Consider the following 18,088-nt stretch of genomic DNA (forward strand, 5'->3'; position numbering starts at 1 on the left):
ACTCCATGAATCAGCCCCTTAATCTCTTTCGAAATTCCAGACAAATCCGTTACTCGAATCAAAAGTTATTAACAATAGAATTTTGAGGGGTTGCTGTGTGTCTCTGACTCACCTTAACTATAGGGTGGCAATCGCTGCCCTATAATATGTGTTTAAATGCATTTCCTGCTGATTGGAAGGAGCGTTTCATTCTCCTTCGAACGCTCGTGCTTGCAAGGTCCATCCCTCACAGCTGCACTGCGAGCAGAGCTCTTGCAGCCCATTCTGCTTCCTGGAGGGGGCGGACCCCTTCCTGAACACGTGACACAGCACGTGACTGCCAGCCTGCACAAGTTGCCGGCTCAGCCGCCCTTGCGGCGTATTTCCTGCTGATTGGAAGGAGCGTTTCATTCTCCTTCGAACGCTCGTGCTTGCAAGGTCCATCCCTCACAGCTGCACTGCGAGCAGAGCTCTTGCAGCCCATTCTGCTTCCTGGAGGGGGCGGACCCCTTCCTGAACACGTGACACAGCACGTGACTGCCAGCCTGCACAAGTTGCCGGCTCAGCCGCCCTTGCGGCGTATTTCCTGCTGATTGGAAGGAGCGTTTCATTCTCCTTCGAACGCTCGTGCTTGCAAGGTCCATCCCTCACAGCTGCACTGCGAGCAGAGCTCTTGCAGCCCATTCTGCTTCCTGGAGGGGGCGGACCCCTTCCTGAACACGTGACACAGCACGTGACTGCCAGCCTGCACAAGTTGCCGGCTCAGCCGCCCTTGCGGCGTATTTCCTGCTGATTGGAAGGAGCGTTTCATTCTCCTTCGAACGCTCGTGCTTGCAAGGTCCATCCCTCACAGCTGCACTGCGAGCAGAGCTCTTGCAGCCCATTCTGCTTCCTGGAGGGGGCGGACCCCTTCCTGAACACGTGACACAGCACGTGACTGCCAGCCTGCACAAGTTGCCGGCTCAGCCGCCCTTGCGGCGTATTTCCTGCTGATTGGAAGGAGCGTTTCATTCTCCTTCGAACGCTCGTGCTTGCAAGGTCCATCCCTCACAGCTGCACTGCGAGCAGAGCTCTTGCAGCCCATTCTGCTTCCTGGAGGGGGCGGACCCCTTCCTGAACACGTGACACAGCACGTGACTGCCAGCCTGCACAAGTTGCCGGCTCAGCCGCCCTTGCGGCGTATTTCCTGCTGATTGGAAGGAGCGTTTCATTCTCCTTCGAACGCTCGTGCTTGCAAGGTCCATCCCTCACAGCTGCACTGCGAGCAGAGCTCTTGCAGCCCATTCTGCTTCCTGGAGGGGGCGGACCCCTTCCTGAACACGTGACACAGCACGTGACTGCCAGCCTGCACAAGTTGCCGGCTCAGCCGCCCTTGCGGCGTATTTCCTGCTGATTGGAAGGAGCGTTTCATTCTCCTTCGAACGCTCGTGCTTGCAAGGTCCATCCCTCACAGCTGCACTGCGAGCAGAGCTCTTGCAGCCCATTCTGCTTCCTGGAGGGGGCGGACCCCTTCCTGAACACGTGACACAGCACGTGACTGCCAGCCTGCACAAGTTGCCGGCTCAGCCGCCCTTGCGGCGTTAAGCCCTGGAGACTGTAAGGGCTGGAGATACTGTTTTGCTGTTTGGCTGTGATCTGTGAGTACACTGTTCCGGGCCTTCCCAAGCCAACCCAATTGAAGTTGTATTCTTACTACGAGGGTTTGGGGTGGAGAGTCGGACTCTGGCAGCTCCACAAGCCGTCGGGCGTTCCCTTCCCAGAAAATGACTATTACGCTGACACAACTCATTTACTAAATCTTTTATTTAATTGAGTGTGTAACATTGCTTTTTATTTTAATTCGCTCTTAATGCTAGGGTACATATATACTTCATAGGGTTTTTAGACAATATACTGGTCTTTCAGAGTTTGATTTTCGCTATTTGTGCCATACTCTAACACTTGCATTTTTAAAATTTAAAAATTGCCTAGTATTTTTTTACTGTGTGTCTCTATGTCTAACTTCCCCTGACATCTAGGCTTATTTCTAGTGTATTTCTGGGTACCTTCTCTGACATAAATTCTATTTTCTTTCTCATTCTGCCTACTGTCAGGTTGAGGTTTTATCTGAATGACACGTAAGGGACTTAGAAGTCAGACTGCTATGGAGGTCTCACCTCCTTTGTCCCCTCCGCCCATTGTCAGTATACCCTCCATGCCATCTACAGTTATTGTGCCAGAAACCCCCATTCCTATTGCTATGGGGAGTTCTGATGATGCTCCACTTCAGGCCCATTATAACCCTCTCCTTTTAAGGGACATAGCCCAGGCCCAAATTCATGTGAGAGAGAGGCCTGAGGTTTGCAATGCTATGGGTATCACTTTACGTAACACAGCTCATAATAACTGTATTTTCAATGGAATACATGACATTTCTATAGATACTCAGGAAGAACGTCTAGCTGCTACTCTTGCCTCCAATCTTTTGGTCGGGGTCAGTTTCTCAAAGACAAAAAGCAATATGGCATATGACAACAACCCTTTGCCTAATATCCCTCTTCCAATGACTGCCTCACTGAATCCTAGTATGCCCATACCCCCAGTCTTGGTGGATGAATCAGAAGTTACTGTACCACAACTATTAGAGAAGAAGGACAGTGGGAGCGTTGTTATCTCTCACATTCAACCCTCTTTAGGATCCAAAGTATTACTTAGTGATATTAAGCACACATCCTCTTCTCACGTTAACCTTTCTACTAGTGTGGTGGGAATTCCCTTCTCCCCTAATGGGATCCCTTTGCCGTTCAAAACCCCTCTCAACAAACCCCGTAACTCAATATCAAAAATAAAAATTAATCTAGGTACTCAGGGGAATCCAATCCAGGGGAAAAACATCACACATTTTTTTGGTAAGAAATCTGTTTCTAGCACTCTGGCTAAATCTCCTTACCCTCTTCCTCCAGTACATACCCCGGCCCACACTAACTTAATTAACGTAGCTAAGAAACTGGATATTGAAGATCTCTCAGTCCAGGATATTGACGATATCAGTATCATAGAATGTGCAGATAAGGCTATTGCTGATAGCCACTTGGACTCCCATCTTAACAAAACAAATAATGTAACACAACAAATTTGTGATGAATCATGGGCAGGTTCCCCTTCAGATCTCACTAACTTTATTGACGAGTATACTGAAAAACAAAACTGGTTAAAAGAAAGAGGTCTTCTTCCGGACTTCAAAACTGATCCGCCCAGTGAGTCTATTCTACATCATACCCTTAAAGATGTTGATGATAGAATTAAACTCTCTCATCCAACTATCTCTGCGTTGAATATGGTTCTGAGTTCCTTTGTGAGTCTCTATGATAACATCTGGTCAGAGGTTACATCCCATTCACGTATACTTTCTGAAATATATTCTAGGCTGGAGGGCCTAGATAGATTTGAAGATTTAGTAAAAATTATAAAAGAAGAAAATCAATTTTTGAACACTCAAGGTCTTGACCCTACCTCCATCAATCCACCTTTGGCCCCTATACACGATTTACATCAGGGGCCTACGGGGACTACGGCAACTACTTTAGGGGTGGACCCCAATGCGGCCCCGGGTCTTCTGGTTCTCCAACCACTAGATCCTGATTCCCGGGGCCCTTCCTCTATGACTCCCCGAGCTGCCTCTGATGGTTTGCGAGAGGATGACGACCCTACAGATATACTTCCCAGTGTCCCGACTGTATTCTCTACGGAAAGAGGAGAGGACAAAGTACAGGAGGATCTGCCAAGGGTATCCCTCAAACCCTCTATACAAGATCGTTCATGTGCAGGTGGGACTGCAGAGTCGGCCGTCCGTTCTAAAGGTGACCATATCGCATCCTTAGGAGAAAACATGATTAGCCTAACTCCAGAAATCGCAGCAATTTCCTCTGAGCCCCCAGAGGAAAATTCCTGTCCAAAAGTCCCCCCCTGTCTAGGAAAGAAAAGGAAAATGAGCCAACAAATGAAGAAAACTAAAAATCAGAAGAATGTCAAAAAGATTACTTCGTATACTAATCAATTTTTCAAAAACCTCTTTATGGCAAACTCTTTAGTCCCTTCAACCACTGTTGCAGTTCCACAGGGGACTGATAACTCTGTTGAACCAATCCCCCCTTCCATTCATGTGACCACTCCAGTTACCACCAATGCTCCACCTATTTTACCACCTGCATCTGTTTTAACGGATGCGGTGGGTATGTTGATTAATACCTCTGCTTCTATAGATGCGGGGCCAAGGACTGTGGGTACTGGTGAAATTGCAGTTTCTAGCATTCGGATAACACCTCTTACCGTACCAGCATCCACTAGTACCAACCCTGTAGCACTGCCTACTGATAATGTTGCAGCGGAGGCTATGGACTCTGCCCCAGAAGCAATTCTCCCCTCTACTTCTCTGGAGTCTACTTCTGGAAAAAGCCTGAATTATCCGGACACTTCTCTAACTACGCCGACTGTTAATATGGTTAACATTGATATGGTTAAACATTTATTTCAGTCACTACTTGTTCCCAAGATCAGCAAGGTGACAGTGTCTAATTCCAACGTAAGCTTGTCACAGGACGAGGTTCCTACTACTCGGCTCTCTCCTTCTGACCCGGCATTCTTGTCTGCTCCTGAGGAGCCCCATGTTAATATGGACTGCATTAAGAGGGATGGAGATATGACAGATCGATCAGACAATGTCTTATCGACTCTCCCCCCTTTTAACCTTGCTTCTCTTAGCATCTCAAATATGCGTATGTCTGCGGCTCGAGAAGCGGTCCCCTCTGGGTTTGACTTTGCCCATAATAAGAACGTTTCCAAATCTTGGGAAAGATTTCCACTGGGGCCAAATGTCAACCACAATAGGACTATACTAAGAGGGGCAAGGGGCTGTGATCTGCCGGCTGACCCCCTTGTTCACTTTACCAAAAAAATTACTGAGTCCTTACCTGTCTCTGCTACAACAAAAGGTTCTGGTGATGTTATACAGCTTTCCAGTCTTTGGGGCGAAGATATGCCAATCTGTTTAAATCGTGGTAACATACTTAAAATCTTTCACCAACTTCCTTCGCTTTCGCTTATCTCTAGCTATGACATAGATTGCATTTTATTCCCTTTCCATGATCGGGTAGATGTTAGTAATATTATTCTTAGATCGAAGGTAGTTTTAAACTTGATCATGGGGCATATGGAAGGGTTGAAGCAACTAGGATTTGAAGCAAAAATAGTGGACTCTTCTCAATTTGCCAAAAATAACGGAGAGGGGGCTGAATATAGAGGTAATCTTACAATGGTCTACCATCCAGAAAGAACTCCCCCACCCCAACGGAGGCATTTTTTGCCCAAATCTAATGGAGACTCCGCGAGCTGGGCACATGTCACCGCAGGCTTATGGAAATGACTTAATTCCCGCTAAATCAGAATCCTCTTCGAAGGTCCGCCATCTAAATAGCTTCAGTTTCTTTTCTTGGAACTCTAGAGGTAATTCCCATCTGTTCACGAACCTAGAAACGGTTGCCGTGATTAAGGCTTCGCATTGCTTTTTTCTCCAAGAAACTTGGCTACTTTCAACTCCAGTTCTTGATGGATTCGATATTTTCTCTCAATGTGCCAAACCTAGCCTGGGAGGCCGCGCATCGGGGGGACTCATTATAGGGGTAAGAAACTCCTTCGGCTCTGTTGCTAAGGAGCTTTCGGATACACCTTTTGGCTTTATGGCCTTAGAGGTGTTTTTTCCGGATTCTAATTGTTACTTTCTTTTGGTCAATGTTTACTGGCATACGGGAATCTCTCCTCTCGAATTGTTTCTGGAGAAGTTAACTGATACAATCCTTGCCTGGAGATATCTGCACCCCATGGGCAAACTCATTTTGGCGGGCGATCTAAATTCAGACTGCACTCTTTGTCTGGAATCTATTTATGATGACCTGGGTTTGGTTATGGAAGACGACCCACGTATAGGACTAAAACTTACATGGGGCCGATCTTGGAATCTGGCTTTGGATTCAATTGGCCTAACTTGTCTTAACAGCCATTATGATGCTACTAATCCTTCCTGCCCAACCTGGCGTAGATCGTCCTCATTTTCCACCTTAGACTACGTCTTTGTCGACCATTCCCTGATTCCATTTTCTTCTAATGTCGAGGTGTCCTTTAATTCATGGAGCGATCATGGTATTCTCCGGGTTCAATTTCTATGCCCCTTTTTCACCAAGCTTCTGCCGGAGGGTGGACCCACTCAGCTTTATACTGTTAGGCAAGGGACAGGGATAAGGTGGTCTCCTTTTAATATCAGTGTTCTTAATAATAAACTGATCTCTTCCCTTAACCACACCTCGCTCTGCTGGAAAATAGCAGTCTTTAACACTTCTTCTTTTGATAGTTTTCTCAATGTCTTACAGAGTAGTATTTATGGCCAGCTAAGGAAAGGGGTCTTCAAAAAATCTCACAACCATAGTTTCGACCAACAATTGGCCAATGTTAAGGCCCTTACTAAGAAACTTATTAGGGATGTTCAAGCCCTAGATATGGATTGGGCAGATAAAACAACAAAAATTAAAACCATTCGTCAAAAATACAAAAACTACTGTAAGCATAGAAAAATTACTATGATTCAAAATGACGCACAGTATATGCTTGCAGTACTAATAAAACGAGATGTGAGGGCTTTTTGGGCTTCGGTTTCCAGCCTTGATAACACATTGATGGCTGATCAGCTTAATGCAATCCCAGAGGCCAAATGGTTTGACTATTACTCTAAACTTTTTGATATTGGGGAGGAAGACTTGGCTTCGGATGCATTGATGATTTACCCATCGAATGACACATGGAAACCAGTTTTTGATCTGGAGACAGTGTTCTGTCTTATTTCTAAGGCTAAGAAATCTAGGGCGCCAGGCCCAAATGGCCTTACGAACAATACATTCAAAGCCGAGCCCGAGATTTGGGCCAATCTACTCTTCCTGCTTTTTCAGGACGTAGTAAATTCCGGGAAGGTCCCTATGAGTTGGCATACGGCCCATATTGTCCCAATCTTTAAGAGAGGCTTACGCTCTGAGGTAAAGAATTATAGACCGATCTCTCTTATAGACGCGGACTGTAAGCTTTTTGCTTCTCTGCTCCTCTCCCATCTTAACATATGGATTAGGGACAATCATATTCTCCCCAAATACCAAACTGGCTTCAGGGCCGGCCACTCTACCAATCTCAATGGTCTTATTATAACTGCCCTTCAGACCTCTTCCTGGGGAAAATCTGATGGTCCTTTGTATGTCGCCTCAATTGATTTATCCAATGCATTTGATCTGGTCATTAGATCCAGATTATGGGAAAAATTAATTAAATGGGGCATCCCGGCGGGCCTCCTTTCTCTCATTATGGCCCTCTATGAAAACTCGGGGGTACACATCAGGCTCGATTTGGCTGGTACTCTCTCTAGGAGGATTAGGACGCGTATCGGGGTGAGACAGGGTTGCTCGTTAGCTCCCTGTCTATTTATCCTCTATTTGGCGGATGTGGATAACTTCCTGAAAAATGCAGGCATGGTGAGTGCTAAACTTGGGGACCTGAGATTCTCATGGTTGGCATATGCCGATGACTTTCTCTTGTTCGACCAGACCAAAGTGGGCCTGCAGAGGCTCCTGTGTAAATTTGAACAGTATGCACTGCTAAATGGGCTGAAGATCAATCCTGGTAAAACACGTATCATGGAATTCTCAAAGGGGAGAACCCGAAACAACAAAGTATGGAAAATGGGGGGAACAAACATTTCTCGAGTTAACAAAATCGTCTATTTGGGCTTTTTGATCTTGGCCCAACCATCGGTGATAGAACTGAGACGATTTCTTAGACAGAAACTGCTCCCTCTCATCTCCCAATCACGTACTTTGGAGAATAAATATTGTACGTTTTCCCTTAAACCTGTGGTAGACTTTTTCAAGGGTAAGGTGACTCCAAAGTTATTGTATGGTATGGAACTCCATTACCTTACACTTCTGCCCTTCTGGGACTCTCTTGAAGGTATTTACTGGAGGAAAGTTTTAAAACTGCCCAATTCAATTCCTACTGTTGCCATTAGATATGAGTTGGGTCTGGTTTCTCTACGAGCTAGGATTCTTTGGAAGGTTCTCTCATTGTTCTCAGCCTTGCTTTCCCCCAGACCCGATACTTTATATGCTGATGTGGGCCACATGATTTTTTCCCAGACACACTCGGGCCACAACATATATCTCCATCTTTTCTCCACTCTCTGCGATAAGACCCTGATGGATATATCCTCCGACAGGGACACATTACTTACAAACCTTAACAAGGTAAAGGAGTCTCTGTTCAGCCATGATTGGAGTAACACTATCGAAAAACTTCATGGTTATTCCTCACTGAGTGATCTTCAATTTGATCATAAGAAGAGAGGTGTGATGTCCTTTATTTTGTTCCAATTTCCTAATAGACACTACCGCTCTCTTCTTATAAAACTCAGATGGAACCTTCTTCCCACTCGGGAAGTCCTACGTAAAAGGAAGAAGTTTTCTGATTTGGATCCCACCTGTCGTTTTTGCAAACTTTTGGGGGTCACTGAAACTTCTCGGCATCTCATTCTTGATTGCAAGGCTTTGACCTCTTTAAGGGACAAATATCTAGGCATTTTTAATGTTATGGGGCGACTTGGGGTAGACAATTGGATTTGGTCACAATGTCTCTCAATCTCGAACATCAAGGTTGGTCTGGCTGTGGCGGGCTTTTCTCAGAGCCCTTGACCTATATGCCCCGTTGGTCTGATTTTTGCTCCTATTCTTGGAACTATGAATTTTTTTACTATAGGAGCACAGTGTTTTTTAATATGAGCAATGTATTTCATATTTTATACCTTGTATTTATTCTATCTGTTATTCTCTGTAACTAGTACTTTTCATTGACTTGACTAATCTTAGACAATCAAATTTCAAATCTGAAACCGGTTGATTATCTATTGTCTGTCCCTTTTCTGTAAAATTTGCTAACTCTTGCAACTTATGTAAATCTGTTATTTCGTATTTCTTTAGCGGGTATTTTCTTTTTCTTCTTTTTTCAAATGCAAATGCAAAGCAATGAATGTTTATCTCTTTCTTTTTTTACTATTTTGTTTTTTTTAATTATAAAGTTTGTTCTATTTGTAAAGGTTTTTTGTAAACCATATACAATAAAAAAAAAAAAAAAAAAAAAAAAAATGCATTACACAACACACTTTTGGAGAAAAATTGGCTAAAAAGCCAGAGTGTTTGCATTTATTTTGTAGTGTAACACCAGTCTAAAAATCCAATCTGTGCAATTCACCATCAATGCACAGGAACATAATGCTTTAATTAATGTAATGCTTTGCTATTAAAAATGTCATGCTACAATGAAAATAGGTCCAACTGGTTGCACATTAAAGACCAGTCTAGACATGTAATAACATATTAATGGAAAGCATGCCAAGCCACATTTCGACATAGCTAGTCTGGTTGCACCAAAATAGCAGTCGAAGCAATAACACTTATCATGGCTGTTTTATCACAGATGCCCAGAAAAATATACAATTCCACAGTTAGAAACGGCCAGACTGGCAGCACCCAAATTCCAATCTAGTCAGGTAATTACACTTAGCAGGACTGCTTTATTAGAGAAGTCTAGTTAAAAAAAAGTCAAGCCAAACTAGGAAATGACTAGATTGGCTGCAGCAAAATGCCTCTCTAGCGACCAATACCACATATAATGCTAGCTTAGGCTGGGGATGGATTACCATTACTATTTATTGCACAATCCTTACCTGCCCAAACCCCTACACATCCCCTCTCCCTCAAACCCCCTGCCCCAACCCCCAAATCATCTCCTTTGCCCAGAATTACTTCCACGTCTCTCTTCCTTGTCTCAGAGCTTATGTAGGAGGCAACTTGCCTCATAGGTAAGAACTAGGATGAGGAAGAGTGTGCCTAGGAGTTGCAGTGGTGAGGTTCTCACTTTTGCATTATGTATACTTTCAGTCATTCAGTGGGGGCCCTCATTCTGTGTAAATGTGGTGATACTCTAGCCATGTGGGGTGATCTGATTTGGTACTGTTCTGTGAATAACTATACAATTTTGGTGTCCTTTGTGAAGTGCACTTGTTTTGGCTCTGCAGTGAAATTCATGGTTCAGTATTGCCATGATGGTGTTCTGTGCTGTGTGGTGTTAAGTGCATTTGTTTCACTCCTGCAGTAAAGGCCACTGTTCTGTATTGTCGAAATAGTGCTCTGTTATATGTGGCATGGACTTTTTTTAATCCTACAATGAGTCTCTCCAATGTCAGGATGGAACTGGTCATACCCTGTTCTGTGTGAAAAGCACCTCTGCCAAAACACCAGTGCTGGCCATTCTGAGAATTGTTATGTGAGGTGGACATAGTCCTGCATTTAGGGTTACAGCAATAGAATTGTTATATCTCATATCACAATTCTGTTTAGTAATGACATGCAGCATTCTGTTTCATATGTATATATTATGTCTAACAGTTTCCAAATCAACATGTTTGTCTTGATCTAGTGTATCATCAAAGTTGTTTATTTACATCCAGTTCTCGGATCCTGCTCAGGCAGGCACATTATGATATAAGAGAATGTTGTGTATGTATATATGTGGGTCTTCTGTGTAGCTCTGGCATTTCCAGCCAAGCAGTGGAGAGGGGTATTCATGCAAAGCTATTCAATAAATACTGGTGGCGTGAAGCAACTGCCTAGTTATCTTCTTTCATAACTCACATTTTGGTGACAAGCTGGAGCTTGCGCCCCTACCTGCATATTGTTCTGGCAGGCCTGGGGCTGCTCTCTACTGAAGTGAATACAGTTATCTTCAGCATCTCGGTTTTGTTTGCTTCCATTTCTGAATTGGTTATCAAATTCCTCATTGCGTGTTTTTCAATGAACCTGTGTTCAAATCGGCCTTCTGGGGATTTGTCCCGTTCCTGAAGTGGCCGTGCTCTTCACACATTGCCTGCGCCAACAGTAAGGATTAGGGATAGAAGTGTACCAACAAAGTAGTGGAACTGTGACTCCAGCGGGGGACAGAGTGGGAAGGAAGGGAGACATTTGCAACACATTTATCAAGGGTTGCAGTCATACTGGTTAACACCCAATTCAGTTGAAACAGATTCTAGTTTTGCTGTAACTGATAACTGGCAGTTCCCACTCACTTTGAGCACTGGTAAGGATGTCCTTGCTTTCCTGGCTGCTACGTTCTTGCCCTGAAGGAGAGCAGCATTATTTTCCGGGGATCCACTCTCGATTGAACGGTATCACTACATATTATCCCCACCAAAATATTGCCATATATATGCTATGTTCTGTGTGAAAAGCACCTCTATCAAAACACCACTGCTAGCCATTTCTGAGAACTGTTATGTGAGGTGGACATAGTCCTGAATTTAGGGTCACAGCAATAGTATTGTTATATCTCATATTGCAATTCTGTTTAGTAATGACATGCAGCATTCTGTTTCATATGTATATATTATGTCTAGCAGTTTCCAAACCAACATGTTTTGTCTTGATCTAGTGTATCATTCAAAGTTGTTTATTTACATCCAGTTCTCGGATCCTGCTGAGGCAGGCACATTATGATATAAGAGAATGTTGTATATGTATATATGTGGGCCCTGTGTGTAGCTCTGGCATTTCCAGCCAAGCAGTGGAGCGGGGTATTCATGAGAACGTTTTTGATAAATACTGTTGTAGTGAATCAACTGCCTAGTTACCTTCTTTCAAACATCACAGGTATCCTCCCAAATGTGATTGGTGTTCACTTGTAAATGACATCTAAGTAAGATCAATGTTCATTGTTGTCATGAAATTAAACTGCAGTGTGCACTGGACCTTGTCATGCAGTGTGTATAACGCAGCAATGGCTGTGTCCCACATTTTGTGTGGTGCACTTGTATTAGTCCTTCAATGTGAGTCACATGTCATTACTGCAGAGGTGGGATTCTTTGTTTGGTACACCTTTTCAAGTTGTTCAGTTTTGACATTCTTCTGTACTGCAGTGGTGATTATTTGTCCTGTATGAGTAAGGCAATGAGGGTCTCCTGTTAACATGTAAGTGCTGTGGTGTTTTCTGAAGTGTGTTGCAGTGTGCTTACCTCATGCTTTGTCTTCTATGTATGCATGATACTGTCATGAGATTCTGAGAGTGGAATGTGGAATGAATTCTGACTGCGGAGTGTTCCATTTGTGGCAGATGGAGTGAGGCTTGCTGTGGAAGAGGGTGTGCAGGTGGATGTTCCCTGCTATATCTGATGGTTGTGTCCTGCAAGCTTTGGGGCTGATCTATTCTGTACTGCAACAAATACGTTCAGCACAACTTTCTTTCGGTTAAAATACCATAAATGCAACATTCCATCAACAAATTTCAATACAAAGCAGGATGAAATCACATCTTAATTCAAGTCATAATTATAGGAACATCAGGAATTCATTCAGCAATCAGGTTAAAAACAATACAGATTCCCACACAAAACATAGATAGGCCCTTTGACATACAACATTCATTATAGGTTACAAACACAGGGATTTCTAATTCCTGCAAGAAACAGGCATTACACTGCCTGATAGGTAGACTAGGCAATTGACACCTCTACTCATTTTCATATTTAATAGAGGAGGTCGAGTTGCACTATAGTAATAGTGAATTATTTAACAGGCCAACTTCCTGGCCATGGCTTGCTTATTTCGCCAAGCCCGGATTAAGTAATATGAAATGGAATGTGCTGTGAATGTGTCCGCAAAAGCACTACACAGCATCATAGCTTCTACTAATGTTCAAACATGTCTCTCTCTGAACAATGGCTTTAAAAACCTCTTTCTGATGTCCAGATAAACAGAACATAACAAGACAAAGTGCACTGTGCTTTCAATTACCTCTGGGAAAAAGTGGCACGTCGCTAGTACCCTACTGTTCCATATAATACAGAGGCATGCAACTTGGACCGTATCCAGTCTCAGCTTAATATACAACGCCCTCATAAAGCGGAAACCTAGAAAACCCAGATACGTCACAAAGCCAAATGATTGTTTCAGACCCCAGTATACTGTCAATCGGTTAGAGTGGCCTATCTTCTCGGGTGTTTTCTCAGAAAAAAACGAAACGAAATATATAGTAGGTGTTGAGTAAGAGTATAAAAGGGGTGGTGGGTTAGGGAATACTGTTAAATTAATACGGTAGGGAATGGGGTTGGAGGAGACCCCCAAAATAAAACGTACACAATTCGAGTTTTTTCAAATATAAATTCCGGTAAAAACCCCTTCGAAAAAAAGAGTGCTGTAATAACATAGAACCGTTATCGAGTTTGTCTCGCTCATACTTAACACCTAAAGCCTCTTTCACTATCAAATTAAACTTGCTGTCAATCATTCCGGGTTGGTGCCAGTACTCACTCAACCCAATTTCATGTAACTGTTTTTGATGTGTAACAGCCATGGGAGCGACTTCCAAGCATCCTGAGAGATGAAGTCGATAAGGGCCTCTCTATATTTACCCAATTCATCACGTGACCAGATTCTCACCCAGTAATATACCAGCCTAGCCCTACAAAGGTCATCAATGATCTGAGTACTTATCTCAAGGACAATTGGGAAGTTAGGTGTACTGGGTGGTAAGCAAAGGATGCTAATTAGGAATCTTGTTTCACTGATGGCAAGATTTGAGCTCCCAGTATGCCCCCGGAGGTCAGCTCCATACAAGGCAGCTTGCCATGAACCTGGGCCTTATTTGTATTTGTATTTTATTTATTTGTAGAGCGCATCGAGCCCTGGGGCAACTGAGCGCTATTCTTACAATTTTGTACAATATGTACACATGACAATGTATATACAGTTTATATAGAGGCGATTTTACAACTTCAGGGATACACTGATTGCCCCGTTCCCATGTACATTGATAAATCGTGCGAGGGCCCCACGGTACCTATTCAGCTTTGCCCTCGCTTTGGCTACATATCCATCCCATTTGCAGTTTCCCTTGTAGCGCGAACCCAGATAATCATAATAATCTACTTAGGCAGCTCCAGTGTTAACATTACTCTGTTCTTCCAATTGGCATTCCCAAAAACTACAGTTTTTGTTTTAGAGACATTAACAACTAGCCCATTCTGATCACAGAATCGGGTGAGGGCATTGTGCGATTCCTTAAACCCTGTGGGCGTGAGGGAGGGAAGAACATCATCATCTGCAAATATCAGCACCGGTACTCTATCATTGCCCAGCGCGTAAGCACCGGTACTCTATCATTGCCCAGCGCGTAAGCACCGGTACTTTATCATTGCCCAGCGCGTAAGCACCGGTACTCTATCATTGCCCAGCGCGTAAGCACCGGTACTCTATCATTGCCCAGCGCGTAAGCACCGGTACTCTATCATTGCCCAGCGCGGGTTCATCTGCCTGTAGATTTAACTATTTGTTGATTACACTGTTTATAAAAACACAAAATAACTTTGGTGCTAGCACACACACCTTGTCAGACTCCCATACCTGTTTGTATGGGCGTGGCAGTGCTACCTTCCAGAGCCCATCTTACGACTGCCTTGTTTCCATTATAGAGGTTTTGTATGGCCCTCAGCAGCGGAATAGGAATGTTCTGCGGACAGAGACTGTCCCACAACCTAACTCGGGGTACAGTATCAAAGGCTGTTCAGAGGTCTATAAAAGATGAATAGACACGCATTCTCCTTTGGGTAACATATTTTTCACATATCAGCCATAATCTCAAACTCTGATTAATCATACATATTCGCTTTGAAACCCTGTCTGAAGGTGACATAAAACCCCATGCTCAACTACCCATTCTTACATATATTTTAATACAGGCTTTGCAAAAATGCCCCCCCCCCCCCGCCACTGCTTCAAGCAATGATATTGGTTGGTAATTACTTGGTAGATCCCTATTACCCTTCTTAAAGCTGGGTACAATCTCAGCCTGGATCCATGGAGAGGGAATAATGTTGTCCCTAAGCAGAACATTATTTATTAAGCTTTGTCAGATAAGAGACCCATATTTCAGGCTCTACAGCACAGGAATCCACTGGGTCCTGTCAGGGCCCACTGCCTTCCCCAGATGTTGGCTCATGAGTGCAGATATCATTTCTTCTCTGCCTAGGACTAACCGTGTATAGTTTAATGCTATTCTTCCCTGTTCACACTCTAGGACCAGTCTCTCCGTAGCATCAAATGTGAGCGATGGCTTCTCAAAGTGCTCCGCCCATATTGCTTCTGGAATGCTACCTTGAATCAGGGCGTAGTTCTTCCCATGGCCTACAGCAATAATAGCCCAACAATTCTTTGAGTCCCTATCTTTAACAGCTGCCATGAGAGAATCCAAACTTCCATTTGATTGTGCGCCTAGAGTAGCCAGCTATCAAAAAGTCTGCACATGAGTTCTATATTAACAAGTGCTTGAAGTCAAAAAAGCAACTTGCCAAGGTCTGCGAGTAATGATCGCTCTCCTTCCTCTGCATTACCCAACATTGCTTTAATGGGGCCCAAGCTTCCAAGTGCACTAAATATAAACAATTAAGCTAGAACATGAACACCATCAGAACATTACCCCTGCAGGGGTATCTTCTGGGAATCTAATATTGCATGCCCTACAATTTAGGCCAATTGGAGGGCAGCCGCCTCTTCTGCATTTTTGTTTTGCCGTTTCGGTTTTTTGTGCAATACGCTCACTGATCCCCCAGACAGAGCCCTCCTGTTCTGTGATCCCTGAGATAATATCCAGTGGCTCAATTGGCATGTGTAAGTCACCCATCCCAATTATTTGAATGAGGCTACTGCATTTTAATCTCCATTTGCTAATTCTAGTTTGCAAAATTCTAAAATGCCCCATTCCCCCTCCCTGCGGTTATACAAATGTATAAAATAAAATGGCTTTAGTGCTGTCCAGTAACTTTACCTGTAATTCTAAAACGTTGTTAGAACCATTATTTAAGACTTTTACAGATTTTAAAAGTGTCATGTGAAACCATACTACAGTACCCCCCAGGTCTACCACCATTACCCGGCACAGCCAAAATGGAAAATGAAGCATATTCAAATAAATGAGGGCAACTAAGTGCCCAAGTGTCATGGAAGCCAATTGGCCCAATCATTCTGATACACTGCAACCAGTCCTCATTGAATAGGTGTTTGTTTAGCCCAACTATGCTCCATGACACATCACGCACCTCGGCCCCACAGGTGGCCATGGCTGCAGGGGCTTCCTGGCCTAAGCAATCTTCTTCAGCTACCCTGGGCAGCTGAGATGTGGATCCTGTCAGTTGTTTTTGCTATGCAAGGGTCTGCTAGTTACAGCATCAGATTTTGATGATTCACATGAGGTCAAGTTGGTTTCTCCAATTGTTCTCATATCCTTGGTCAGCACATGGGCCTGGAAGACCCTACTCCTTGTTGAGCTGATATGGTCTGCCGGACCGCTCATGCACAGAAAGTGATTGGGCTGAGTTCTCAGAAAATAACCAGGCCTGCCACTAGCCCCTTGATTCATTACCCTTCCCGGGGCTACAACAGGAAAAGCAATATTCATTCTAATTGCTATCACCAAACCCTCTGGTGGGAGGGCCGTTTGTTCTATTATAAATACACCTTCTACAAGCTCCTTCACCAACTGCACTCTAATAACATCTCTGCTATTGGGGTCCTTCATACACAAACATATTTTGATATAAGTCGCTGGTTTTCTTCTGATGTCCTAGCAGCTTGACTTACCAAATGAGCCACTGAAAGAGGCTGTCGGAGGTCCCCGAACAAAAATACTTTGGTCCTCTACAAGGAGGCAGTTAAATACTATAAGAACACTATAAATGAAGCCAAAAAAGTAACATTGGAGGAGCGTATTTTGGGAGCCAAATCCTGCACTGGAGACCTATTCAATATTTTAGGAGAATTTAAGGGTAAAATTCAGGAACCCCCATTACAGGTGAATGATGCATGGTGTCAAAGAATTCACGAGTTTCTCACACATAAGGTGAGGCAACACCAGGAGACTATAGTGACAAATTCCTTTGAACTCCCAACCAGCCAGATATCATCTGCTGCAGAGATAAACAAGGATGAGGTTTTTTCCTTTAGGCAGTTTTCAGTAGAGGAAACATTGCTAGTTGTAGAAAAATTAAAGCCTACCAGTTGCAAGGGTGATATATTCCCTGCAACATTGTTAAAAAAATACTTTTCAAGCCTAGCTACTCCTGTTACCTCTATTATAAATCGCTCCTTCTATGAAGGGGCAGTTCCAGAAGGCATTAAAGAAGTTTGGATCACCCCCTCTTAAAAAAGGATGGGTTGGAACCGCAGGACCCCTCAAATTCGCCCCATAACTAATGTGCCGCTCATTCTGAAGATCATGGACAAAATGTTCTGTTCTCAATCTGACATTTTCTTTGAGAAGCGAGGTATTCTGTCTAGCAGACAACCCGGTTTCCGGAAAAATCATGGCACAAAACTGCACTTATAGACTTTAAATCTATGCTATCAGGATAGTAGATCAAGGTAAAGTAGCCATGCTGCTGAGTTGGACCTGTCCGCCGCATTCGATCTTGTCGACCATGGGAGGTTGCCAGACAGGCTCACTGAGGTGGCAGATGTTCCAAACCAGCCGTTGATTGGTGTAGATCCTTCCTGGGACCGAGGAGGGCCAGGGTAGCCCATGGAGTATTTCAGTCAGAGGAGGCGGTTCATGACTGTGGAGACCCCAGGGTTCTAGTGTATCCCCATTACTTTATAATATCTATTCCTAACTTTTCTGCAATCTCTTGGATAGTATGGGAGTTATTTATGCAAATTATGCTGACGACGTGCAGATTGTCCTAGAATTTACAGGTTCCTATGAGGGAGACTCCTTGTTCGTTTCCAGAGTCTTTGATGCCATTAAGGCCTGAATGACAGATAACTTTATAGCTCTTAATGACAAAAAACCAGAGATCCTGCTTGTGGGCAGCATGGCCAATCTTAAGTTCCTTGAGCCTTGATTTGAATCTTTTCAAGTGGGAGGAGCCACCATCCAGGTTTCCAGTCAAGTCAAGACCCTAGGAGTAGTCTTTGTCCGCAACCTCAACTTTGATAAACATGTTGCA

This window comes from Ambystoma mexicanum, chromosome 4q, assembly GCF_040938575.1.
Source record: "Ambystoma mexicanum isolate Mex_15411 chromosome 4q, UKY_AmexF1_1, whole genome shotgun sequence".
NCBI classification, from domain to species: domain Eukaryota; kingdom Metazoa; phylum Chordata; class Amphibia; order Caudata; family Ambystomatidae; genus Ambystoma; species Ambystoma mexicanum.